General features: G+C 43.8%; 1 protein-coding gene and 1 pseudogene across 1 annotated transcript in view; both read right to left on the reverse strand.

Moving 5' to 3' along the window:
- Positions 1-27,040, reverse strand: part of LOC126281761 (microtubule-associated protein futsch) — a 791,323-nt gene that overhangs the window by 662,321 nt on the left and 101,962 nt on the right. The window lies entirely within an intron of this gene.
- Positions 18,008-18,125, reverse strand: LOC126282708 (5S ribosomal RNA; annotated as a pseudogene).

Raw genomic sequence — 27,040 nt, forward strand, 5'->3', positions numbered from 1 at the left:
TGAATGAAGATGCTACCCAGGCATGCAGGTTATGTTGTTGTATTTAACCACGAACGGTGCCAGCACACCGTCCTTAGTACGCTGCAAGTGTCAGTCTAAAATGTTCAAATGTGTGTGAATTCCTAAGGCACCAAGCTGCTGAGGTCATAGGTCCCTAGACTTACACTGCTTAGACTAATCTACGCTAAGAACAACACACACGCTCATGCCCGAGGGAGGACTCTAAACTCCGGCGGGAGGGACTGCGCAATCCGTGACATGGCGCATCAAACCGCGCGGCTACTCCGTGAGGCAAGGCAAGTATGAGGCGGGGTCAGAACAGGGTTCTATGTAGGTGTGCTTTATGATGTAAATAACGGGGAGAACACGGCAAATGATATAATCTGATTTCCCAGAAACATCGCTCAGTGAAAGAGGAGCCAAAATTAGCGAAGACGTGTCTCGGCTTATCCGTAGATACTCGATCATTTCTGAGAAAACGATCGCCAAAGTTTTCGACGTAATTTAGACTCCTTTTAGTGTACCAACAGCTCAGCCCAACTTTTCAGTGTCCTTCGTCGCGGCCTTATGCTTTTGCGTCCCGTGTTGTAAACCCGACTGTTTTTCTTTATCCTTTTCATTTATCTTCACATGTCCGCAGAAGGCTACTTCATGAATGTTCCTTATCAACTTAGCAGATACAAAGAAGTTATATTAACTGAAAAATTACCAACTGGGTTTCACAATAACTATCACACATTTATCGCAAAATTCGGGTGGGAAAGCATGGCCAAATATGAAGGGCTTATTTCAGTAGTGGTTCAAATGGCTCTGAGCACTATGGGACTTAACATCTGTGGTCATCAGTCGCCTGGAACTGAGAACTAATTAAACCTAACTAACCTAAGGACATCACACACATCCACGCCCGAGGCAGGATTCGAACCTGCGACCGTACCAGTCGCGCGGTTCCGGACTGAGCGCCTACAACCGCAATAGTGCTAAAAGAAAATTTTTTGTTAATTCTGAGATATAGAATCCTAAAGTTAAATGAGCGCTGAAAAATCTGCAGTTGATATACGATAAATATTCCAGCATATGGTTTCTTGCTAGAGGTGAACCTTTCTTTGTGTTTGTTTGGAATATTAATGTGAGAAGCATTGTAGACAGAAAAGTGGAAGTAATGGATCTGTACCACTATTGAAATAAGCCCTTCATATACTGTATGCACTTTATATCACCATCTACGGATTCACAGGCTAAACTGACACATTTCTGGAGGTTTAATACGAGTGTGGGGTTATTGCAAACTGAAGCGGAAACCTTGCCGCTTGGAATTGCTGCAAGCCCTGACTCCCGATGACAAAGTCAAATGCTTTGAGTTTTTGCCAGTTGAACCAGCTTATGGAAGAGGATGGGATCTGTGAGAAACTCTTGACTTACGAAGCAAAGATTTTTTTTTTCAACGGCACTGAGCACAAGCACAATGTGCGAATCTGTAGGACACAATCCTCACGCTGTCCTGTAGAACATCTGAGATTCGCCGAAAGTTAATGTGATGTGTGTAGGCCCACAGTTTACAGTTTACAACCCCTTTTTCTTCTACAGAAGACCGTTACAGGACACGTGTACTTGGACATGCTGGAAAATTAACTCGTTCCACAGATGGAGACCGACAGTATGGACTTACATCTACCAATACGTTAGTGCTGCACCCCACTTCCATCACGACGTTCTTGAATTCTTAAACAGACCGATCGAACCGTCATGATCGGGTTAATGATCAGCAGATTAAGTTGTAGCCCAGATATACTCCCGACTCAACTTTTTTGTGGGTTTATATGAAAGATTCAGTGTCTACGCCTCCACCATCGACAAACCTAATAGAACTGCGAGCTCGAATCCACACTGCTTTTGAGCAGACTGATAGACGCTGCGTCGAAAGTGGGAAGAACTTTATTATCGACTTGATGTCTAGATACTCACTAGGGCCACATATGAATCACATGTAATAGATCAAAAAATTTTTTGGAGTTATTCAGTGTGTGCACAAAGCCCTGTGACATGATGTCAAATAATATACTGAGATGACAAAAGTCACGGATGGCGATATGCACATATAGAGATGACGGTAGTATCGGAAACACTAGGTACATAAGGGCAGTGGATTCACGGGTTGCCATTTGTACTCAGGCCATTCGTGTGGCAAGGTTTCCGACTTGTTGATGGCCGCACGACGAAAATTAACAGACTTCGAACGCGGAATGGTAGTTAGAGCAGGACGGATGGTCCATTCCATTTCGGAAATCGTTAGGGAATTCAGTGTATCGCTATCCTCAGTGTCAAGAGTGTGCCGAGAATATCACATTTCAGGCATCAGCTCTGACAACGCAGTGGCCGACGGCCTTCACGTAACGACCGAAAGCAGAGACTTTTGCGTAGAGTTGTCAGTACTAAGAGACCAGCAACACTGCGTGAAATAGCAGCAGAAATCAATGTGTTACGTACTACGAACGTATCGGTTGCGACGGTGCGGCGAAATTTGGCATTAATGGGCTATGGCAGCGGACGACCGACGCGAGTGCTTTGTTAACAGCACGACTTCGCCTGCAGCGCCTCTTCTAGGGCCGTCACCATGTGTGTTGGACCCCACACGATTGGAAAACTGTGGCCTGGTCAAAAGAGTCCCGATTTCAGTTGATAAGAGCTGATGACAGGATTCAAGTGTTGCACAAACTCTACGGAGCCGTGGGCCCAAGTCAATACGGCACTGTTCAAACTGGCGGTGTCTCAGTGATGGTGTGAGCTATGTCTACGTGGAGGGGACTGGTCTCTCTGGTCCAACTGATCCGACCATTTACTGGAAATAGTTATGTTCCGCTACCTGGACACAATTTGCAGCCATGGACTTCATGTGCCCAAACAACGATAGAATTTTTATGGATGACAGTGCACAATGTCTTCGGGCCATTACTGTTCGCGACTGGCTTGAAGAACATTCTGGACAATTCAAACGAATGATTGGACCGACAAATATCAAACGTCATCAAGAGGCCAGGTCGTGCACAAAATCCTGCAGCGGAAATACTTTCGCAGTTATGAACGACTATAGAGGCAGCACGGCTCAATATTTCTGCTGGCGACTTCCAGCGACTTGTCGAGTCCATGCCACGTCGGCTTGCTGCACTACGCAGGGCAAAATGAAGTCAAACAAGATGTTAGGATGTATCCCATGATGCTTTCCACCTCAGTGTATAGTTACAGCAAATCTGCGAAACGCCGGCAGGAGTGGCTGAGTGGGTCTAGGCGCTATAGTCTGGAGCCACGCGATCACTACGGTCGCAGGTTCGAATCCTGCCTCGAGCATGGATGTGTGTGATGTTCTTAGGTTAGTTAGGTTTAAGTAATTCTGTTCTGGGGGACTGATGACCACAGCAGTTAAGTCCCATAGTGCTCAGTGCGAAATCTGCGAAACTGCCCCATTTACTTTTAATAATCGTGTGTAAAAAGCTCCCTGTATAAACGGCGAGGCGGTCGAGGAGGGCGTGACTTGGGAACAGCTGGGCAGCCTGCGCCCTGCGGCAGGTGATGTTCTCGTAGTTTCGACTGGCGCGCCTCGTGCCGGGCTGTTCCATTAGGGCGGCTATAACTCGCCCTATTTTTATCGCTGCGCTGCGCCACGCCCTCTGCCGCTGCAGCGCCGCTTCCAGGCTGCATCCCCCGCGCACGCCGACGTCGAGCTCTCTTTCTGACGAAAGCCGTTTCTTTTATCGCACTTAAAACTCCACAGCGCTGGAATCACCGTTTTACTTAAAGAACTGCAACCAGACCCGTCTCTTACATTTTCAAACAACCATGTGTAAGGTAATAACTGAGTACGCTGCGTTGGCCGGTGACTTATTTATTCCAATTCTGTTATTCCATATCATGCTCGCCCTCTCTCTGTTCATCTCCTCCTCCATCATATGTCTCCATGTCCTCCTTCCCGTCCCCGCCATTCTCTCTTCTAGTTTTCGAGCCCCACCCCAATATGACGTAATCTATTTTTACCACATCACTAGTTCCTTCGAGATACTAAATGATTCAAATGGCTCTGAGCACTATGGAACTTAGCATCTGAGGTCTACTTAAACCTAACTAACCTAAGGCCATCTCACACATCCGTGATCGAGGCAGGATTCGAACCTGCGGCCGTAGCGTCTAGAACCGCTCGGCCACAGAGGCCGAGCCCAGACACTAATTCACATGTTTAGCAAGTTCCGATCCAGATGTTCAGGAGTTGTTTTTACCCGTTGCTTTGCCCGGGTACACAAACGTCACATATATTTACAATATATTTAACATATTCCACACACATTTGAACACATATTTCAACCAAAATCTCTACCAAATTTCGCCCTACAGTTAAGTTTCTACGCTGCTTATGACGTCATATCTTCTAAACTATGTATTGTACACCGATATATTTTGTAGGTACATTCAGCGGCACATGTGGATAATGCCTGCTAAATCTGTTGTAAACAGAATAAGTAGCGAAAAAGTAATAAATTTAAGCGTTATGCTTGATACGGGAGTTACACTGTGTGAACAGCGAAAACTTGGTAAGCGATAAACTTTTTGCCTTTCATCACTTTGTAGGGGTTCGTCAGCAATAAAATGTTTCTTTGAGGTTTGAAATGTACGTAAAGTTTGTTGTAATTCATTAAGTTCTCTGATTCTCAAATACGGGATGAATAAAATCTGAGTATTCCTCCGTCGTGGGCTACATTACCTTTTCACCGCCACCTCCACCGCTTTGATAGGTAGATGATTACCAAGCGATTCTTTCCATACAGAAAGTGATGTGTTTTCAGATTTTGGTTGACATCGGTCCAGGGGTTTGGAGGAGCTGTGAAATATACACAGGGTGATTCTTAGTAACGTTTAAAGAAACTCCGTAGAGACGTAATGATGCTGAGACAAGTAGTTCACTGTAAGATACATGTGGCCGCAAACACTCAGAAGTGGTTGACAAATAATGAACGCGTTACGTCAAATCCAAGATACGGAGGATACTTTCGAGCGCGTGCGTGAAGGGGCATTGAGATATGCAACACTTGCATTCAAGCAAACGGTGCAAACTTCGAACACCATCGCAGATTTGATCTGTTGCAAATGTAGAAGGTACAGAATTATCATCCTCGCTGTAATGAAGCAAAAGCTGTTCTTATTTACTGGTAATAATCTAATTCGGGAGCTTATACTGCTTTACTTGTGACGCAAAACAGTAAGTTTTTGTTGCAGTGTACTTTACAATCAACTAGGAAAGGCCACGGGACCGGTAATTAGATCAGCAACGCAATACCTCAATGTAAACACATAATTGTCTCACGCAATAGAGAAAGATAATGTACAGTACGGTAAAACTATGGAACTACCCCTTATCATTTACAAATTAGGCCTCGTAGAGCTGGCAGTGGGGCCATTAATCCTTTATACCTCAGTTCTTTTGAAACGATGGACGGTATCTCATGCACAGATAACTAACCGATTTCCACGTATGAAAGTCTGCCTTATTGCAACCCACTGATGCTTGCTTGTTTGCCCAATTACATTTCACCACACTTTTGACACGTGAGTCACTGATCGTGTGTCGCCAGTACGATTCTTGAATCGATTTGTATCTGAGACGTAACTGACCCTTGTGCTGCATTGGTATGTCATCTAAAGCGACATATTACCTCTTTTCCAGCAGCTACTCAACGGCCGACCTCGCGCCTCGTCGGGGGCCATCCGCGCTCTCTGACGCGTTGACTTAACGCGGGCAGTCTCGACCAGCCCGTTGTGCGAGATGGACGATGCGAACAATTACTGGGATTCAATATTATTTCGAGCGAATGGGTAGTATTCTGTTAACTTACACGCCCTAGAAGCACCTCACTCGGATTTGGTGAAGTTATGTAAATATAAGTGCTCCTTTTTGAAGAGTGAGTTCGTTCGATTGACTTAATCTACTAGACACATTGCAATACTCTCTGTGTCCGCCCCAACAGCTGAGTGGCGAGCTTGACGGATTGCCGTCCTACGGGCCCGGGTTCGATTCCTGGCTGGGTCGCGGATTTTCTCCGCTCAGGGACTGGGTATTGTGCTGTCTTCATCATTTCATCCCCATCCGGCGCGCAGGTCGCCCAGTGTGGCGTCGAATGTTATAAGACCTGCACCAAGGCGGTCGCACCTGCCCTGCAAGGGGCCTCCTGGCCAATGACGCCAAACGCTCGTTTCCAATACTTTCCTGTAAGATATTTTGTACTTTTTTCCTTTAAATTTTGGAATTCATGTGTTGTAGAGATTCTGCCACTGAGTAGGAACAGTGATCAAGTAAGATTGTCTTCAGCGTTTTACTAAAAAGTGAGAACGATGAAACAGTTTTTATCTTACGTAGCGAACTATTGTGAATTTATATCGCTCTATTTGTAATGGAACTTTTCTAAACAAATGTTCTTATTGACTGGACATGCACTTTTCTTTTTGCCTTATAATATTTTCATGGATATTGAAGGTTTTATTTAGGTGTACTGCAGAAAGACAATTGAGTATCATACGGAACAAGGCAGGAAAGCACTTTTTAATTGAGGTTATATAGGAATTTTACGCCAGTCCATTTCGTAAATAGTGTGATTTACGAGCCAGATACAGCCGACAACTGTCACGGGAGCGCATTGTGATCACGTATACCTCGCTGGGACCTACGTATCGTACGCACAACTCGCATTGTTTTTGAGCGGTCATCATCACCTTGAACTCGGCACCCTCAATGCTGACGTTTGACAGGACGGCCCGAGTGCCGCCGGCTTAACCCCATCGCATCTGCGCCTCCAGTCCAAGAACAAGTAGTGGACCCCCTTCAGAAATTTGTCACCGCCTTCTCCAGCTCCCCCCCCCCCCCCCCCCACACACACACTACTGGACGAAGACTAGTAGCAGCCGGAAGAGGGCGTTATTTTAAATGAATTCGAATTTGCGAATAAGGACAACCACCAGCATTGAATGGAATGACAACAATGAAAATTTGTGCCGGACCGGGACTCGAACCCGGATTTCCCGCTTATCGCGAGCGGCCGCTTTGTCAGTTGGCTATCTGTGCACGACTCACGGCCGGACCCAACTTCATGTGTCGCCAACCATGTGTCTACGACCTGTACTGTACACCCATTATGTGTATTCCCGTACAGGTCTGACGTTTTACTTTAAATTAGCTTGCCCGGTATCGGCATCATAATCAGAATAAAACGGGCACTGCAATATCGTATCTTAGGGAATTATCATCCCTTGCGTACGCTTCTGTTAGTACGCCAACAAAGATTGCTGCGTTTGGAGCGGCGTCCTGACGGAAAGCATCGACTGCTGATGAATGGTATCGCATTGTGTTCAGTACTGAATCGTGGCTGTCCAGTATCCCAGACGGCCATCACTGGCGCGTACGGCAGCGGCCTGAGCAGAATTACGATTCTTGTAATGTTTTGCAGAGGCACAGCGCCGTTATTCCTGGCGCCACCGTGTGGTAAATACAGAGGGGCCGATAAACATTTATCCACTCTTTAAAAGTCCATTTTTGGTGAAAGTGTAGCTTAAAGTCCAACTTAAAGATATCACTGCAGGTGTTCGAAATGGTCGGCATTAACATCCACCCACAATCGATGCCACCGAACTGCAGCACGAACTACTGACTGCAACGTGTTCAGTTGGATATTTGCATATGAATGTACGATGGATTCTCAAAGTTCATCCAATGGGTGTGGCTTTTGTCGATAAACGACGTCCTTAAGTGTTCCCCACAGGTAAACGTCCAGATGAGTTAGGTCTGGGGAACGTGGTGGATACTCCACAGCTCCTCTACGGGCTCTCCATCTTCCTAGTAGATTTTCGTCGAGATACGCCCTAACACGATTTTGGTAGTGGGCTGAGGCACCATCTTCTTGAAAGTAAACTCTTTCGTCTCCATACAAGTCTCGGATGGCAGGTAAAATGGATGTCTGAAGCTTCTGAAGGTACACCTCACCGGTAATTGTGCCGTCAAAGAAGAATGGCCCAAACAAGCCCCGGCAAGACAACCCACATCACACGTTTACTCCTGGCAAATTCACGGCTTTGCCTACATGGACGTTCGGATTTTCGGCGGGCCAGTAGATGCAATTGTGGCGATTTCTGTACCACTGAGTTTGAACTGTGCCTCATCAGACCCCACAATCATCTGTGCAAACTCTTCATCGTTGCGCACCATGTTAGTAAACCACTCGCAGTACTCCATTCTACGATCTCGGTCGTCCTCGTTCATTACGTGTAGCAATTGTGGGATGTAGCACTTCCACTTCGCTGCCTTCAAAATTCGTTGAACACTCGAGCGACTCACTCCAGTTTCACGGGCACACTGTCTCACAGATTTCTGTGATGAGCGAGCGAATTGTTGTAACACACAAAGGGAGTTAGCTGGACTTCTTACTATTACAGGTCGTCCAGATCGTCCTTTGTGCACATCTTTAACACAGCCTTCGGCTTCAAATTTGTCTCGAATGCGACGAATCGTTAAATGTGTCGGTGGCTCTGTGTGAGATTCATTTCGCCATTGCCGTTGAACCTAATTAATATTTTCGTACTTAAAATACCACTTCAAAACTGGCTTCCTTTCATCGAATGTAAGCCTTTCGCCAGCCATGTTTACTCGAGTAAGTATGTGCAACTAAGAACAAAACACTATCTGGCGACTGTCAACTGACAAAACAAAACAACGCAATACAACGCTCGTGTGGCGATTGCCGGAACTACAAACTATTACACTACCAAAGGTGAGACAACTCCGTCAGTGAGTTTGTCACTTATGGACTTTTAAACAGTGGATACATTTTTTTGAATCCCTCTCTGTACAGATTATAATCTGCTGTAGTCGGTAATTATCAATCACAGCTACAACAGTTTTCGGTCAACTTGCCTGCGGAGGGTTTTAGACAGCCTTCGCAATCGAATCGAAGCGTACATGCAGGGCATAGGAGGGTTGCAGCGTCATATTGATGTGGGGACTCTTACTGCGAAATTCTTACTAAATCTGATTTCTTGAAATCATTGCAATAACGTAACATACTCTCTCAGACCGTGAAATTTCATTTCGTTTCCTCATCCCCTTCGGAGTCCTTTTGTGGGACAGTGTAGTTACGAGTTCATTTATAGCTACGGTATAACACTGTTTCTAAGAACGTATCCACTTACGCCCGTCTTTAGGAGCAAATGCTGATTGTATCAGTACTGTGCTCTGATTTACGTATGTGAGCCACACACAGAGATCGCGAAAGGAGATTATTTCCCTAGAAAGCATTCCAGTTGTCTGGTGTACTCACATTTATTGCGAAACATCTGGGAAGACTTTTCGGCGCACAAGATATTGTTTCCGCCATGGCTGGGCGGATATTGAACCAGTGCCACGAAAACCCAATAAACCGCCTGCTTCGGCGGGACCGGCGCCTAGGTAGAGGGAGAGCTGCAGGGGGTGGGGGGAGGACAGTGCTGTGCGACCTCTAATGAGAAAATTTTATTGCTCCGCCTCGGGGGATGACTGGAATAGAGGCCTGCTCCCTCAACAGCTTTAGTGTCGGGGATGCGGCGTACTGCGACACCAGAGTCGCACTCCTACAACTACCATTACAGCAAATTTTACTGTCGCTCTATTTAAGGTACATTTCTGATGTGTATAACCAGTAAGCATGCTACGTCGTGGAACAAAACAAATTTGTGTTACAAGAGCTGGGTGTGGATATTTTTGAAAAAAGATAATATTTTAAGCGGCTGCATCTCTCTCTCTCTCTCTCTCTCTCTCTCTCTCTCTCACACACACACACACACACACACACACACACACACACAAGAACACGTACACGTACACGTACTAGATGTGGAGATCAGTCACTTATTTGGTACGGTCCATGTTTGAAGCTCTAAGGAATAAAGACGAAAAGTAATCTGAAATGGCACCAGCGTGTCGTCAAGGTAATCTAAATGCTCGTACAATCTTTGCACTCACAGATCTCTCCGACTGTGATGACCTGAAGACGGAATTGCTAGACTGCCTTCACTCAATAGTGTCGTATAGCATAACAGTCTGTGGTAATCCATCGAGGACAATGAGACGGAAGCTGGACGTGAAGTACTTGGGTGTTGAAAACTGAAACCAACAACTGCATTGTTTTAAATAAACACGCTACCTGGTAAGATGAGATGAAGTTTCATCTTCAAGCCCCAAGCGTTATCTGCCATCAACAGAGATAGGGGATGCAGTGTTAGGATCAGAATTTAAGCACTTTGGAATACCTATGATCGAATAAGGCAGAAGGGATAGAGATAACGTACCATCAGAATTTCTGAAATAATTGGAGAAAAAGACGACGAAACGACTGTTCACGTTGGTGTGTAGTTTGTATGAGTTTGGCGATACACTATCTGACTTTCGGAAATACATCATTCAAACAATACGCTGACAAGTGCGAGAATTAGCGCACAATCAGCTTAACAAGCTCTTGCATCCAAAAAATGGTTCAGATAGCTCTGAACACCATGTGACTTAACATTTCAGAACTTAGAACTACTTAAACCTAACTAACCTAAGGACATCACACACATCCATGCCCGAGGCAGGATTCGAACCTGCAACCGTAGCGGTCTCACGGTTCCAGACTGAAGCGGTTAGAATCTCTCGGCCACCAGCGGCCGGCTCTTGCATCCAAGTTGACGACAAGAGTAATATACGGAAGAATGAAAAAAAAAACTGATGATGGGTTAGATGACGATTCGTATAGCTTTAGGAAATATAAAGGCATCAGAGAGGCAAATCTGACGTTGCGGTTGATAATGGAAACAAGACTAAAGAAAAATCGAGATACGTTCATAGGATTTGTTGACCTGGAAAAAGCGTTTGACAATGTCAAATGGTGCAAGAAGTTCTCAATTCTGAGCAATATGTAGGGGAAACTATAGCAATACACAGTTTGTACAGGAACCAAGAGGGAACAGTAGGAGATCAAGAACAAGAACAAAGTGCTCGGATTAAGAAGGATGTAAGACAGGGATGTAGTTTTTCACTATTGTTCAATCTGTACATCGAATAAGCAATGATGGAAATAAAGAGAAGGTTGATGAGTTAAACTAAAATTCGAGGTGAAAGCATATCAATGACAACATTCGCTGATGACGTTGCTGTCCTCTGTGAAACTGAAGAAGAATTGCAAGATCTGTTGAATGGAATGAACACTCCAATAAGTACAGAATATGGATTGAGATTAAATCTAAGGAAGAAGAAAGTAATGAGAAGTAGCAGAAATGAGAAAAGCGAGCATCTGGACATCAGAATTGGGGATCACTAAGTAGGTGAGGTCACGGAGTTCTACTACATAGGTACCAAATAATCCATTAGGGACGGTACAAGGTGTGCATAAAAAGCAGATTGGCACTGACAAAAAGGCCATTCCTTTTTAAGAGAAGTCTACTAGTATCAACAAACATAGGCCATAATTTGACGAAGAAATTTCTGAGAATATACGTTTGGAGTGCAGCACTGTATGATAGTGAAACGTGGACTGCGGGAAAACGAGAAAAGAAGAAAATCTAAACATTTGAAATGTGGTGCTACAGAAGAACGTTGAAAATTAAGTTGATCACCATAATCGAAGAGGAAAGGAATATATGGCAAAAGCGAAGAAGAAGAAGAAGAAGAAGAAGAGGAAGAAGAAGGGATGGTGGGACATCTGTTAAGGTATCACGGAATAATTTCCATGGTACTAGAGGGAGCTGTAGAGGGTAAAAGCTGTAGAGAAAGACGGAGATCGGAATACATCCAGCAAATAATTCAGGAGGTAGGTTGCAGATGCTACTCTGAGATGAAGAGGGTGGCACGGGAGAGGAACAATGAACAATCCGTATAGTTATCGTAATGAACTTTTACCGCTTGTTAGCCCTGCCGTTAGTCAAAACTGTAATACCCCATTTCTAATTACTGTGTTAGCGAAATTCGACTACGCGCCAAGACCTCTGCACGGGTTGCATGTAAGCGTTCAGACAGCTGCAGAAGTAACCGTGCGAGCAGAGTCCGCCAACGCCCACTCTGGTACTTGCCCCCAGGTGGTCCATTGTCCGGCTCCACCTTCTGAAGCCGATGCTGTGTGGATGCGCTGACCCGTGCATGCGGTGGTGCGCGACGGGCCGGAAAACTGCGAAACGCCCGGGCAGCAGGGGACGATTGCGGGACAGCAGCACACCTTACCTGTTGACACAGAAAAGAACAACATTGCAGTCTACAGCTTTCAGCCACATTCTTACTAGCATACGCTAACGTTCCGATTTGCTGACTTTGTAACCGGTCGGCAAAGTTTAAAAATAAGTTTATGTTATCTGGAGGTTTGATACGCGAACCTTCAGATATCAAGCAGTCAGCTCGGTACCAAACATTTTATACCGATTAAGTATGAACCACAACGGCGATACAGTTCGTGCTATGTCCTGTCATCCAGGAGAACGTTCGTAAACGATAAGTAGCAGTACGGAGCACAGCAAAAGCATATCGGTGAGCGTCTGTCGTGTAGAACTCCCATGGGGAAATTAGTAGAGCGTTAGTTTGTCGTACAAACAGCCCTGCTTGTAGTGTAGTACGTGTGAAACTGCTATACGGATAACATGTTTCAGACACGCAAAAGGACTTTTCTGAGTTCATAGCAATGTTCTATTGGCAATCCGCTTTCGCTTCGTCTGTTTGAAAGTGGCAACCTATAGAGTACATTTGTGGTTTCGCAGAAATAATACAAACCATCGGAGCAGAAGAATAAAGAAACTTTTGCATCACACTTGTGGAAGTAATGATAATAATAATAACATAACAATAAAAGTATTAAGAATAATAATAATAATAATAACTAAGTGTTAGATGGCAGCGCCGTCGCACATCTATGAACTCTGAACTTTTTTTTTTTTTTTTTTTTTTTTTTTTTTTTTTTTTTTTGCATATCAGGATCGTGTTATGACATATAACAGCTTCACATGTACTACAGTACAAAAACTAACATCAGTTTTTGTATGTCCGTACTTTCCATTGGAGGTGTTGGGGACAACGGCCGTTCGCTTTGTTAGTAGGCTGTTTAGGTTTTAATGTTGATAACGTCACGTAGCGCTCTGTATGAAAATCACTGGCTGTGCTGTGTGCAGTCAGTGGCTGGCTGGCATTGTTGGAATATTTGCTATTGTATTGTTGGGCAGTTGGATGTGAACAGCGCCTAGCGTTGCGCAGTTGGAGGTGAGCCGCCAGCAGTGGTGGATGTGGGGAGAGAAATGGCGTCGTTTTGAGAGCGGTTGATGTGGACGTGTGTCCATCAGAGACAGTAAACTTTTAAGACTGGATGCCATGAACTGCTATATATATTGTGACTTTTGAACACTATTAAGATAAATACATTGTTTGTTCTCTGTCAAAATCTTTCATTTGCCAACTATGCCTATCAGTAGTTATGCCTTCAGTAGCTAGAATCTTTAATTTAGCTGGCAGTATTGCCGCTTGCTGTATTGCAGTAGTTAAAGTAACCAAGATTTTTGTGAGGTAAGTGATTCATGAAAGGTATAGGTTATTGTTAGTCAGGGCCATTCTTTTGTAGGGATTATTGAAAGTCAGACTGCGTTGCGATAAAAAATATTATGTCAGTTTAGCGATCATCAGAATAAGCAAAGAGAGAAATGTCTGAGTACGTTCAGTTCTGCTCAGCTGTTTGAAAAACAAATAACGTAAGGTGTTTACCAGCACAGTAATTCATAAATTTTTCAAAAGGGACGTTTCAACTTTTGTAAGGGAACGAAACGCCTACAGTCACCCTTACGATCTTATTTATTGTGTAGCCACCAGTTTCGGTGCTTCAAATGCATGATCAGGCTTCGAATTAACGCTCCTCCGACTTCTCCAAGGGAGCTCCACACGACAAACGCTCACACTTAACGCTTTTCCAGCGCTCCGTAGGTCATGTGTTGCTTATTACTTATTGTTATGAACATTCTCCTGATCGACAGCATGGTGCAAACTACTTCGGTGTTCTGAATGATACTCGAACGACATACAACGTTTGGTACTGATCTGACTGACTGAAATCTGTAGGTTTGGGTGCGAGCCATGTTTTGCTATTAAGGTATCTGTGGATAACTTATTAATTATGTATTTATTTAGCCTTCGGTAAATATCAGCCATTTAACCAGTTAACAGGTAAGTGCATTGACATAATATGAAACACAAAAATTGACATGCATAATACGGAATTAATAGAAATCACCAGTTTAAAAAAGCCGCTTGTGGGCAGCTAAAGTCTTTATGACATTGCTTTCAGGGTGTTTAACGGCATGTTTATCAGCGTCCTTGCAGAATATGAGTGTTTGAATTTAGCGAGATAAACTAAATCTGTTCTCCTAAGCAACCTTCTTGGGGCATTTGGCCCATGGACACATCTGAAAGATTTTAAAGATTGTCTGACAATAACAACATAGATAATGGTTGCTTATCACTATCTTACAGTGGATGATAAAAAAATCACGCATGACTGCATGAATTTCTACATGCAACTTCCTCGTGCTTTAGTAGGACATAAAATACTAAATAAAACGAGAATTAGTTGATAAACGTGCTGGTACATGTTATTCGATGATCAGTAACGAAAGATGGTGTAGACTTTGATATGTGGAAGTTAAAATTGCTTATACAATATAGGCTGGTTGGTCGATTTGGAGAAAGGGAGCACACACCGACGTCAAACGTCCAGTTGGATTAGGGAAGGATGTGAAAGGAAGAAGAACGTCCCCTTTCAAAGGAACCATCCCGGGATTTGCCTGAAGCGATTTAGGGAAATCACGGGAAACCTAAATCAGGAAGGCCGAATGAGAGTCCAGTGTTCTAACCACTGCGCCACCTCGCTCGGCCTTGCATAAGAGCATGCGTCGTTGTAATGAATATAAAGAGATATGTAAATGGAGTGGAAATTATATAAAAAAAGACTGATTCTGTTAATCGTGGCTAGGTTGATTCGATATTCTGTTGAAGTACCTGCGCCTCGTGTGCCGATGACTGTACAACGAGACGGTCTACAAGATACCGGCAATAGGCCCGGTACCAGTTAATAGCCTACTCTTGTAGGCGAATGGTACTAAGGGGCCGCAGAGCTTAATGTCCTCATACGACAGACGGATCACCATGGGGAGTGTCACATGTCATAGCCCCATGAGATGCTGTCGAGAGGTTTAGGCTTCAATGCAGGAAACTGAGGCAAAGACTGGAGGTCACGAACTTTATGCTAACACTTTCTTCCCCTTGCCGATCAAACATGGCAGCGAACATTTCATCCAAAACCAGCTTTCGAACAGTCTTACTTCCAAGTCTAACGCCACCCTACAGGTGTGCGTTAGCCATCTCAGCTGCGAGGCGTTTACTCATTCAGAACAACGTCATAAAACACACACACACATATATATATATATATATATATATATATATATATATATATATATATATATATATATATATATATTTTGCCCGGCTTCGCACGGGTTCTACGGCCATACCACTCCTTTGGCCTACGTATTTTGTTTGCGGACCACTGTGTACATCTATGAATATATTTTTAAGTACACGTTAAATAACTGAATATCATCGCTTTCATATAATTTTTACGTTGCAAGCAGTGCCCGCCACGAATGTTGTCTGGAAGCGTGAATATTGTATGTTCCATGCTGAATCGGCGTTCGGAGTGGAATCTTGTGCCAATGATGGGAGCACATCTTGATGAAAGCAATTTCTTTACAAGCAATGTACAGGGTGTTTCGAAAATTACCGGTATATTTGAAACGGCAATAAAAACTAAACGAGCAGCGATAGAAATACACCGTTTGTTGCAATATGCTTGGGACAACAGTACATTTTCAGGCAGACAAACTTTCGAAATTACAGTAGTTACAATTTTCAACAACAGATGGCGCTGCAAGTCATGTGAAAGATATAGAAGACAACGCAGTCTGTGGGTGCGCCATTCTGTACGTCGTCTTTCTGCTGTAAGCGTGTGCTGTTCACAACGTGCAAGTGTGCTGTGGACAACATGGTTTATTCCTTAGAACAGAGGATTTTTCTGGTGTTGGAATTCCACCGCCTAGAACACAGTGTTGTTGCAACAAGACGAAGTTTTCAACGGAGGTTTAATGTAACCAAAGGACCGAAAAGCGATGCAATAAAGGATCTGTTTGAAAAATTTCAACGGACTGGGAACGTGACGGATGAACGTGCTGGAAAGGTAGGGCGACCGCGTACAGCAACCACAGAGGGCAACGCGCAGCTAGTGCAGCAGGTGATCCAACAGCGGCCTCGGGTTTCCGTTCGCCGTGTTGCAGCTGCGGTCCAAATGACGTCAACGTCCACGTATCGTCTCATGCGCCAGAGTTTACACCTCTATCCATACAAAATTCAAACGCGGCAACCCCTCAGCGCCGCTACTGTTTCTGCACGAGAGATATTCGCTAACGATATAGTGCACAGGATTGATGACAGCGATATGCATGTGGGCAGCATTTGGTTTACTGACGAAGCTTATTTTTACCTGGACGGCTTCCTCAATAAACAGAACTGGCGCATATGGGGAACCGAAAAGCCCCATGTTGCAGTCCCATCGTCCCTGCATCCTCAAAAAGTACTGGTCTGGGCCGCCATTTCTTCCAAAGGAATCATTGGCCCATTTTTCAGATCCGAAACGATTACTGCATCACGCTATCTGGACATTCTTCGTGAATTTGTGGCGGTACAAACTGCCTTACACGACACTGCGAACACCTCGTGGTTTATGCAAGATGGTGCCCGGCCACATCGCACGGCCGACGTCTTTAATTTCCTGAATGAATATTTCGATGATCGTGTGATTGCTTTGGGCTATCCGAAGCATACAGGAGGCGGCGTGGATAGGCCTCCCTATTCGCCAGACATGAACCCCTGTGACTTCTTTCTGTGGGGACACTTGAAAGACCAGGTGTACCACCATAATCCAGAAACAATTGAACAGCTGAAGCAGTACATCTCATCTGCATGTGAAGCCATTCCGTCAGACACGTTGTCAAAGGTTTCGGGTAATTTCATTTAGAGACTACGCCATATTATTGCTATGCATGGTGGATATGTGGAAAATATCGTACTATAGAGTTTCCCAGACCGCAGCGCCATCTGTTGTTGACAATTGTAACTACTGTAATTTCGAAAGTTTGTCTGCCTGAAAATGTACTGTTGCCCCAAGCATATTGCAACAAAGGGTGTATTTCTATCGCTGCTCGTTTAGTTTGTATTGCCGGTCATTTTTGAAACACCCTGTAAGTATTGCTTGCGAATTATGCATACATGTGTGTTTTTTGCAGTATGTATCGGAAGCTATCTGAAGGGACATGACTGAAAAATAATAAGAAAAAGCACTCTTGATGTACGTGTTTACTCGTGTTACAGCACCTCCCTCGTGGAACGTAGTACACTCTATGATGGACTGTTGAGAGTCACTGTCGCAATTCATTGTCGTGGGCTGCTTATGGCAGATTTCTTCGCTGTGCCATGCGAAGAGTCATGTCAACACCTACGTTTCATAAAGCTGAAAATTGACTCAACTATTTCGCTGTAACTACACGAAGCATAGTTGTTGAAGAAGTTTTTCAGAAAACGCTTTACTTCTGGCATGAAAAATGAAATGCTCCAGATTTCGGATCCACATGTTTTCTCGCTATGTAACTTCTCTCAAACGACTGCAGCGAAACCATTGGTTACAAATGTTTCCTCCTGAACAGGTCATTAAGGCCCAACGGTACCGACCGGCCGTCATGTCATCCTCAGCCCACACGCGTCACTGGATGCGGATATGAAGGGGCATGTGGACAGCACACCACTCTCCCGGCCGTATGTCAATTTCCGCGACCGAAGCCACTACTTCTCAGTCAAGTAGCTCCTCACAAGGGCTGAGTGCACCCAGTTTGCCAACAGCGCTCGGCAGTCCGGATGGTCACCCATCCAAGTGCTAGCCCAGCTCGACAGCGCTTAACTTCGGTGATCTGATGGGAACCGGAGTTACCACTGCAGCAAGGCCGCTGGCGGTTAAAAATATTTGATTATTTCAAATTCTAAATCTCGCATCACGGCCAGACGATGAGGTAGTTATCTTTTCGTTCCTGGTCTTGTTTATTACGGTACTTCAAAGCTCAGTAGCTCACTGCCTGTTGGTCGAATGATTTGCAGTAATTCAAGAGTGCGAACTGAAATTGCTAATCTGACGGAAGCAGAAATTTTCAGTCTGTAGTTAATGCTAAGGTAAAAGGCAGACTGAAAAAATGACTCGGCCTGGTTTCGATTCCACAATCTTTCAATTTCCAGCCCCATCCTTCAATCAGTCCAGGAAACAAAATACGAATTAGATCCCACTTGCTGAAGTCTAGGGGCACTGTTGCTTTCTCGTGTTGTGGGGACTGTTCGCTAGGTGGCAGTGGCATCGTTGTCTCAACTGTGTTTCAATTCATCACAATTCATCGAGCGAGATGGCGCTGTGGTTAGCACACTGGACTCCCATTCGGGGGACGACGGTTCAAACCCGCGTCCGGCCATCCTGATTTAGGTTTTCCCTGATTTTCCTAAATCGCTTTAGGCAAATACCGGGATGGTTCCTTTGAAAGGGTACGGTCCACTTCCTTCCTTAATCCCATGGGACCCAGCCCCCCCTTTTCTATGTCCCCTCCGTCCATCGGCCCCTCATTTTTTCTTTTCCTCTCCTCTCCTTCCCCCCCCTCCCCCCCCTCATAGGTTCGGGTTCTCCCTCCCCCCCGCCCCATCTGCCACCGTGTTCCCTGTATAGTGCTGTTTTAAGTGAGTGTTTAGTGTTGTGTGTCCCCTGTCAGTGTTGCGAACAGCCGTCATACTGTCGGTGGTTGTGTTTTTTTTTTTATCTCGTGCGAATAGAAACCAGACTGTGATTTTTAATTGTGCCTGTCTACTTCTTGTGTGTTTTCATCCGCATCGTCACCGCAGTGTTTTTATATTTTCAATTCCACAACTTACGGCATTTTACAGTTTTTTACAATGTCACTGTTTTATCGCCTGTTTTTCTTGTTTGTTTCTATTCTCATTATGTTTCTTTTAACTTTTCTGTAGAGCAGCACATTACGCTGATGCCACCCCCCCCCCCTCCCCGCCGCTCGGGGAGGAGGGGGGAGGGGAAATTGAAATCCAATAAAGAAAAAAAAAGGGGAACTATGACCTAGCTGTTTGGTCCCCTCACCCAAATCAACCAACCAACCACCATAAAATTCAACGTGTACGACATACAATTTATAGATATACAACAAAGTCGTACTCGGGAATTAGTGTTTTTCTTAGTGAACACTCGATCAAAATCACTACAGCTGTTCCTAGGATTAACCTACACATATGCGAGTACAGACAGTCGTGAGCATGCGATGGGATTTCGAAGTCACTGGGAGAGGGAGAGTGTGAGAGAGAATATCTTATGGGATTTCTGAATATACAATCGCACATGAATGTTGATAGTAATTTCGATCGACTGTCCCTTTCAGCGTTTCACTACACCCACCGAGACAGAATACAGGCTAAATCGACTGCTGTGTAACATGGGGCTAAACTGACGGCCTTAAACCGATTACCTCCGATTCGTAAACACGTCATGCAGAATGTTAGTAGGATAATCGAGTTTCGTACGCCGATTTACGGGACACTGCAGCTTCGATCGGTGCGCGCCACGTCAGATTCGACCATTAGGGGGGCCAGCGGCGCGTGGTGTGTTGCCCGCCGCGAAAATACGGGCTTCTGCCCCGACGAGAGTTCCGTCTAATGCTGGCGGTTACCGAACGATGATAAACGGGGCGGAGAGGACAATCAGATAGCGGCAAGCGTGCCAAACAAAAGCGCGCCCATTGTGCTGCGCTAGCTGTTGCGCGCATTCAAACGCTGTCGCGCCCTGCTACAATAGCGCGTATGTGGTCTCCCAAACACGTAGCTGTGAACTACGTGACTCTGTAATCCGGGACTGCCGACTCGCCCTTGTCGAAGCGCCCTTATTTCAGCCACTGCATTGTTAACCGCACTGCGTCGAACTCTTAGGCACCAATAAATCCCGCTACTGAGTCTTTAAAAAATCGATCTGCCATTTAGAAAACAGCTTCGAACATCTGATACCTTTGCAAATCAGCTAATGGTTTAATTATTTGACGTTAAGAATCTAAAACCTTTATCACTGAAGACACAAGACACTGATTATGTTGGTTTTATTAGTTCCTGATTATTCACCCACAGGGCAGTGAATAAGTTTAGAAAATATTTGAAACTGTGTGTTAAGTTGTTGCAAATCGCCAAGTGTTCTCAGTCTCAAATGCTGCCCAATATAGTCCGGATAATTTGCGCGCTGTGAGTTACGCTGCCCCAAGTCTCGTTCATAGTCTCTAACACAATAAGGCAAGTTAAACAATTAACGTAAGTAGATTATGAGAACAATCTAAATATTTAAATTCTGTCTCTAACTATACAAAATGCTCAAAATCAAATTTTTTGCCTCCTGGAAGCATAACGAGACTGGGTGTGGGCGACCATTTTAGCCACTTAATATACAGGTGATTCAAAAAGAAAGAACAGATTCGTGTGGTTTATTACAAAGTACGAAAGATAGAAACCAATTGTGTATGTCACCGGATAGAGGAAGATTCAAAGTTTTGAAGTGTACGCCTCGGTAGTTGCGCTGTCAGCGCCCTAGTTCCTAAGCGATGGGGCCCGTGTTCGATTCCCGGCCAGTTCGAAGATTTTCTCCGCTCTGGGACAGGGTGTTCTGTTTTCCTTACTTTCGTGTCATCATAATTGACATTAATACTAAGATAGTTGAATGTTCACGGCTCGAAAACCCAATAAATTAAAAAAAATTGACAAAGTCGCACTGTTGTTTGCACTAACACTACACCCGAAGGTAAATCATGTAGTCTGTTGTAATCTGCGCGAAGTCAGTCCATTGTTCATTGCTTTAATTTTTCAAGATATTTTTTTCTTTAAAGGAAAATCCTCCGTCATTCTTAGTGAGGTTTAAAATACTTGGTCGTGTTTGCATTGCACCTTACGCCACTCGCAGCCGCAGATTGTTTTTGCCAAGCAAACAGAAATTTAGAGTCGATTCCTTTTCTTTAGCTGCTCTATTTTGCTGATTTCAATTTAATTCGAGAACAGACACAAACTAGCATGCTGAACAGGGGGTAAGTTACTTTTCTTTCAAGGGAAACTTCACTTTGATTTCCTGTGAGCACACAAGATATAGTCAGAATGTTCGGGTGTTGTGCTAAGTTAGTATATTAATTTACGGTATACAGTGTTGGTTTTCTTAAACATTTATTTTCTACCGTGTTGAGTAGTATTTTATTTTCTGGATGTTTCAAGTCAGACATTGCACTTCATTTCACGTAACTTTCGTAACGTACTTCAGTACTGAATTTCAGTTAAATAGTTTTCACTAAGTAAACAACTGGTTTCTTTTGGGGCGTAATCAGATACATTTTCATTATTTCAGATTCAGAATTTCATTACGATTTAAGCTTTGTTTCACGACACTGTCCACATGTGCAATAAAGGCCAGACAGTCAGTTTTGCTCAGCTGTTGAACACGATATCTGCTCGAAAAAAGAATATTCAGAATTTCACTTATAGATAAATTACATAGAAAGCTTAAAATATGATCAGCACAGACCATTTCAAGCAACAGCCAGAGCTGTTTACAAGCGCTCTGTGATATCTGTGCACTGGATCAATGGACGTCCACCCAGACAGCACCGTACAGATGTCGACAGCTGGGGTACGCGCGGCGCCTGCTATTTTCCAGCCTACCCCTGCCACACGCATCACATGATTTATGTCTGCGCCGCGTCGCCTGCCACTGAATGAATGCAGATGCGTGGAGGCGGGTGACGCCGCTGTACCCACCCCCACCCTGTTAGAGAGGCTCGTCAAGCGACGTGCATCAGGGGCAACGTGCCTCCCATACGGCTTCCCAGATCTGTCGCCATTCGGATTTCACGGGCCCGCTGCCGCGTCATATAACTCCTGGAACGCCACTGCCTGAATTACCAGAATGGCTTCTCCACAAAAGTAACATAGCGATAGTAGTTATACGAAGTGTTCAAATTTTAAATTTCTCGCTGTAAACCTATGTGAAAGCTGGTGCTGTGGTGAAAATAGAGGCTCATCAATAATGTACACCTATAGCTCAACGCACTTAGCATATAGTGACGTTTACAGTAGACCATAGTGTGAACAGTACGCAAATCATCCGAAGCACACTACGAGAAGGAAAGAAAATTAAGGTTTAAAGGTCGCGTCAAGCTGGTGTTAATGACGCAGCACAAGTCTGCAGCAGAGAAGGAAATCGGCTTCTTTCTTTAAAGGAACCATCCCGGTACTCGTAAATTAGGGAAACAACGGACAACCAGTCACCATTACACCTTCTCGGATTATTTTTAATCGTTCTGCGCTGCTATGGTGTGGATGTGGGTGGAATCAATGGAGATGAAATCAAAGGTTGTCGTGTTGGGAAATAATATGAGAGAAACAACAGTGATATTTTCAAGTTATGAGATAATCAAGCTCAGATTACCTACATGATTTGGGTCACTGCTGGAGATAATTTAAAGATCGAGGTTCGGTTTGCGGTCTGTCGGCTGTCGCCACATATTCGTCTTACATGACGACGACTCGCTGCTCAACCACTGCTTCCTTTCATGTCCTTTGACCCTCACAACTGCTATCTGGGTTCTGCTAAGAGTAAAATCTCTAAATCTACAAATAACGGGGTTGTCTCTCGTCAGTCCTCCCTCTAGGATAAGTCGCTGTGTCAGTTTTGCCTCACGTGATTCTACATTTCTCTAAAATCACTCACTCCGAGGTTGGCTTGTACTAGTCTTTCTATTCCTATAAAAAAGGCGGCTTAGTATTTTGCCACCAAAACTTACCAAGTCGATGATCCGGTAATATCTACAAGTGTCAGCAATTCTGATTATTACAGTCTTCTCCAAGTCTGAGGGTACGTGCTCTGTCTGTTGTTACTTGCCTGTCACACGAAATACTTTGGTTATGGTACGTACTCCTAACGATCTCAAAAATTCTGAGATCATATTGTCTATTACAGGAGTTTTGTTTCAATGCTCCTCAAATTCCTCTAGCAGCATCGTGTTTTCCACCTCAGAAAGTTCATTTCCTCTTACCTTCACATAGTACTGTCTTCAGATTTGTTTCTCTCTATACATTCCCTCCGTGTTTCAGCTTCTGTTATATGTTTAGTACCAGCTTGTCACCTAAGCACTTTTTCATACGGCTGTTTTTCTGACGTCCAAAGTTCTCTGCAATTTTAACGCAGATAGCGTCTAACAGTCAAATAGTCGTGTGTGTTTTTATAGCTTTGCATTTCTGTCTAGCCTCTCCTGGTTTGCTCTTTTATACTTCTCGTCAATCAATTTTTTTTTAGATTTATGTATTCCTTCCTATCTGCTTCACTTCCTTTATTATTATTATTTTCGATTATTCCCATTTAAAGAGAGCATTTTAACTTGAATTCCTTAACGATGATTGTTTATGTTTTTTCTGAGCCCAAATTTTCTTCATGTGTTCACTATGTTGTTTCTTTCGATCTGCTGTCCATTTGCATCCTAGTCTCTTCTGTGTTGTGGTGTCAAATTTATGTTTCTTGATGATGTTCCTGAAATCAGTTCTATTTTCTGCATCGTTTACTGTTATGTTTGCTTGTCTGAGTGCTCTTCAACTTCTTTTATCCATTTTGTTTTTCCCCTGCCTGTAATGATGACTTTAAGAATTCGCTTTGAAATTCTGTTTTCATTCATCCTGTAGACATGTCCGTAGAACTGCATCCTTCTTTTCTTTATTGTATCCGTAATCTTGGCTGTGTATTTATATAATTCTGAAGTTGGTCTCTTCTTCCAGATTCCTTGCTCTTGTATCACTTCACTTCCTTTATTTTTATGTTTTTTTTCCTCCATTACATGTGTCTATTGTGTTATGCAATGTTTTCTACTGTGTCCTTTCTTGTTGCCTAGTTATTTCTAAACTGCCTTCGCTGCTTTAGCTACATTGTTTTTCCGCTGTCTTTTTCCCAAATCTACACAGGGTTGGTATGGTTATGAACGTATATGGGATGGTTAATTTAAGGAGTGGCTGGATGACCTATCTCTTGCCACCGCGATACCCTCGTTACACAGCTATCCAGGCGAGTATTATTTCATCTCTCTCAACTACCCATTGGCCTTCTACTGTATTCCTTCCCCATGCTTCAGTTTGTCGTTGCCTAATGCTCCCTTTGAAAGTTTCAGTAACCTCTGGTTCTTTCAATTTATCCAGGTCCCATGTCGTTAATTTCATATATTCTCCCAATTTATTCACTTTTAATCTGCAGTGTGTAAGGAATAATTTATTTAAAGTCTGGTTTCCAAATTTCTGTCTTAGGGATAGTACAATTTGTCTGAATTCTTCTTTTCTCTCTAGCTTCCTTCCATGTACTCAATCGTCTTTCATGATTCTTAAAGTTTAGCGATGAACAAATTATACTCTGTGCCAACTTCTTTTCCCCAGTGCATACGCTATTCTTTCTTGATTTCTTAGAATCCAATTAAATTTTAGTCGCCCATAATAAACTGAACAATTTATTTTATCTCATCCTGCATTCTTGCAATATCTTTATAACTGCGGAGATCGTAAGCATATAACCTTTTACTACGGTGATGAGTGTTGGCTCTGCGAGTAACGCGGCTGTGATAACTCGTTCATTATTCTGTTCGTGGTCGCACAACCGCGTTTGTGCTATGCATCTTTTAGAATTATGTCTCCACGTTTACACCCGCAGATGCACTAATGCTATATGCGACACTGCTATCCCCACCTTTTTGCACTCCCGGCCTCATCTCACTTACGAGACCGTAAGTGCTTCAGATTTTAACCAGCGATCGCGACGGCACAGGAGGTGAGCGTTCACGATATCCGCCTGTGCCCGAAGCTTGGCCACGCATCGGTTTAATGTCTGAGTCACACCACATACCACACGCCTCGGCGCCGGATGTTTACCGCCGCATGCAGCACAGGCTGCAGTTGCGGCTTCGTCGTCGCACGATTCTGCCGTTGCAGTCGGCGTGTGGTGCACTGTTGCCATGGTGACCATGAAAACAGTCTACTAAATACAGCTTCATATGCCAGTCGTAGCAAAATAGCCTCGTAGTTAGCCTGGACCCGACCCACCTTGTTTCTTAAATTAAGTTGACAGCCAATATTTTAAAATTTCTTCCTCTTCGTTTACTCTTTTCTTTTTTCTCTCTGTGTTGATCTGGCCTTAAAATAGTGGAACAGTGATGGAACTTTGGCGTTGAGCAGTCTGAACGTAATCTTAAAATATAGTGAGCGACAACAGAATAACAGCAATAGCCAAAGAATTTCTTCAAGTTGCTCAAAGTGGATTTAGATAAGGATTTTCATGTAGTGACACTATGTACTTTTAAAATAGAACTACTCACAGAAAAACAGAATCTGTATTACTTTTAGCACGTTTAAAAAAGTAAATTAGGAGGAGGGGAGGAGATTTAGTGTTTAACGTCCCGTCGACAACGAGGTAATTAGAGACGGAGCGCAAGCTCAGGTTAGGTAAGGATGGGGAAGGAAATCGGCCGTGCCCTTTCAAAGGATCCATCCCGGCATTTGCTTGAAGCGATTTAGGGAAATCACGGAAAACCTAAATCAGGATTGCCGGAGACGGGATTGCACCTTCGTCCTCCCGAAGGCGAGTCCAGTGTGCTAACCACTGCGCCACCTCGCTGGGTCTAGTAAATTAGGAGCAATAATGATAGGTTGCACACCATACCTCATAAGGATGGCCATGAAACAAAAGTAGTAATGAATACGGGGTAGAAAAAGGAATAAGTGATAAAAATCAATGAAGGAGTAAGACAGGGGTGTTCTCTGACACACTCTTTTTGACATTCATGTAGACAACATTGTTACAGGTAATCACATTATTATCCGGGAATTAGATAAACACGCTGCAGTCCAAGTGCATTGCTACTCTCAGACGATGAACTAATGATATACGAAAGTGAAGATGGCCTCCAAATATCAATACATCGGGTAACGCAAATATGGATATTGAGATCTTTCAAAATAAATGGTTCAAATGGCTCTGAGCACTATGCGACTTAACATCTGTCGTCATCAGTCGCCTAGAACTTAGGTTAGTTAGATTTAATTAGTTCTAAGGACATCACACACATCCATGCCCGAGGCAGGATTCGAACCTGCGACCGTAGCAGTCGCGCGGTTCCGGACGGAGCGCCTAGAACCGCGAGACCACCGCGGCCGGCTTTCAATATAAATACCCAATACAGTCGTAAGTAGTGATAGCGAGATTATGATGATGTGGATTAATAACTGCACAAAAGTTAAATTTTATGCAACTACGGATAGGACATTACTGCTGAATGAAAGCGAGAGTTCAATAAATATGTCTGTGTGCAAGACGAAGACGACGATGCATTACAGTATGGAGGAGATTAACCACTACTTTGAGATTAACCGAGGATTTATGTAACTTGATCTGCCTGAGAATCTACTCTAAAATTATCTGCTCTGTAATCTAATGTAACTAGCACAAATATTCTGCACGACGCAGCCTCATGTGTACATTGTTTGAGCATTGCATGTATCACATTTCCACTGTCCTTTGCGTGCCTGTTAGATCTGGAACTTTCTAACTTTATTATCAGCTGCTGTTCACTAGTTCAGGAACAATTATTTTGCAGAAAATCGAGCCAAGTTTCAAAAAAATTACTTAAACACTGAATATGACAGAAAAACATGACTAACATTACAGGGAAAATTTTCATTACTTGGCAGTCAGCGTAATGGTGTAATGCCATTGTTCTCTGATTAGTTCATAATGTATAATGCACATTAGTTTCTATAAAAGAATAATGTTTCTAG

This window comes from Schistocerca gregaria, chromosome 7, assembly GCF_023897955.1.
Source record: "Schistocerca gregaria isolate iqSchGreg1 chromosome 7, iqSchGreg1.2, whole genome shotgun sequence".
In the NCBI taxonomy this organism is placed as follows: domain Eukaryota; kingdom Metazoa; phylum Arthropoda; class Insecta; order Orthoptera; family Acrididae; genus Schistocerca; species Schistocerca gregaria.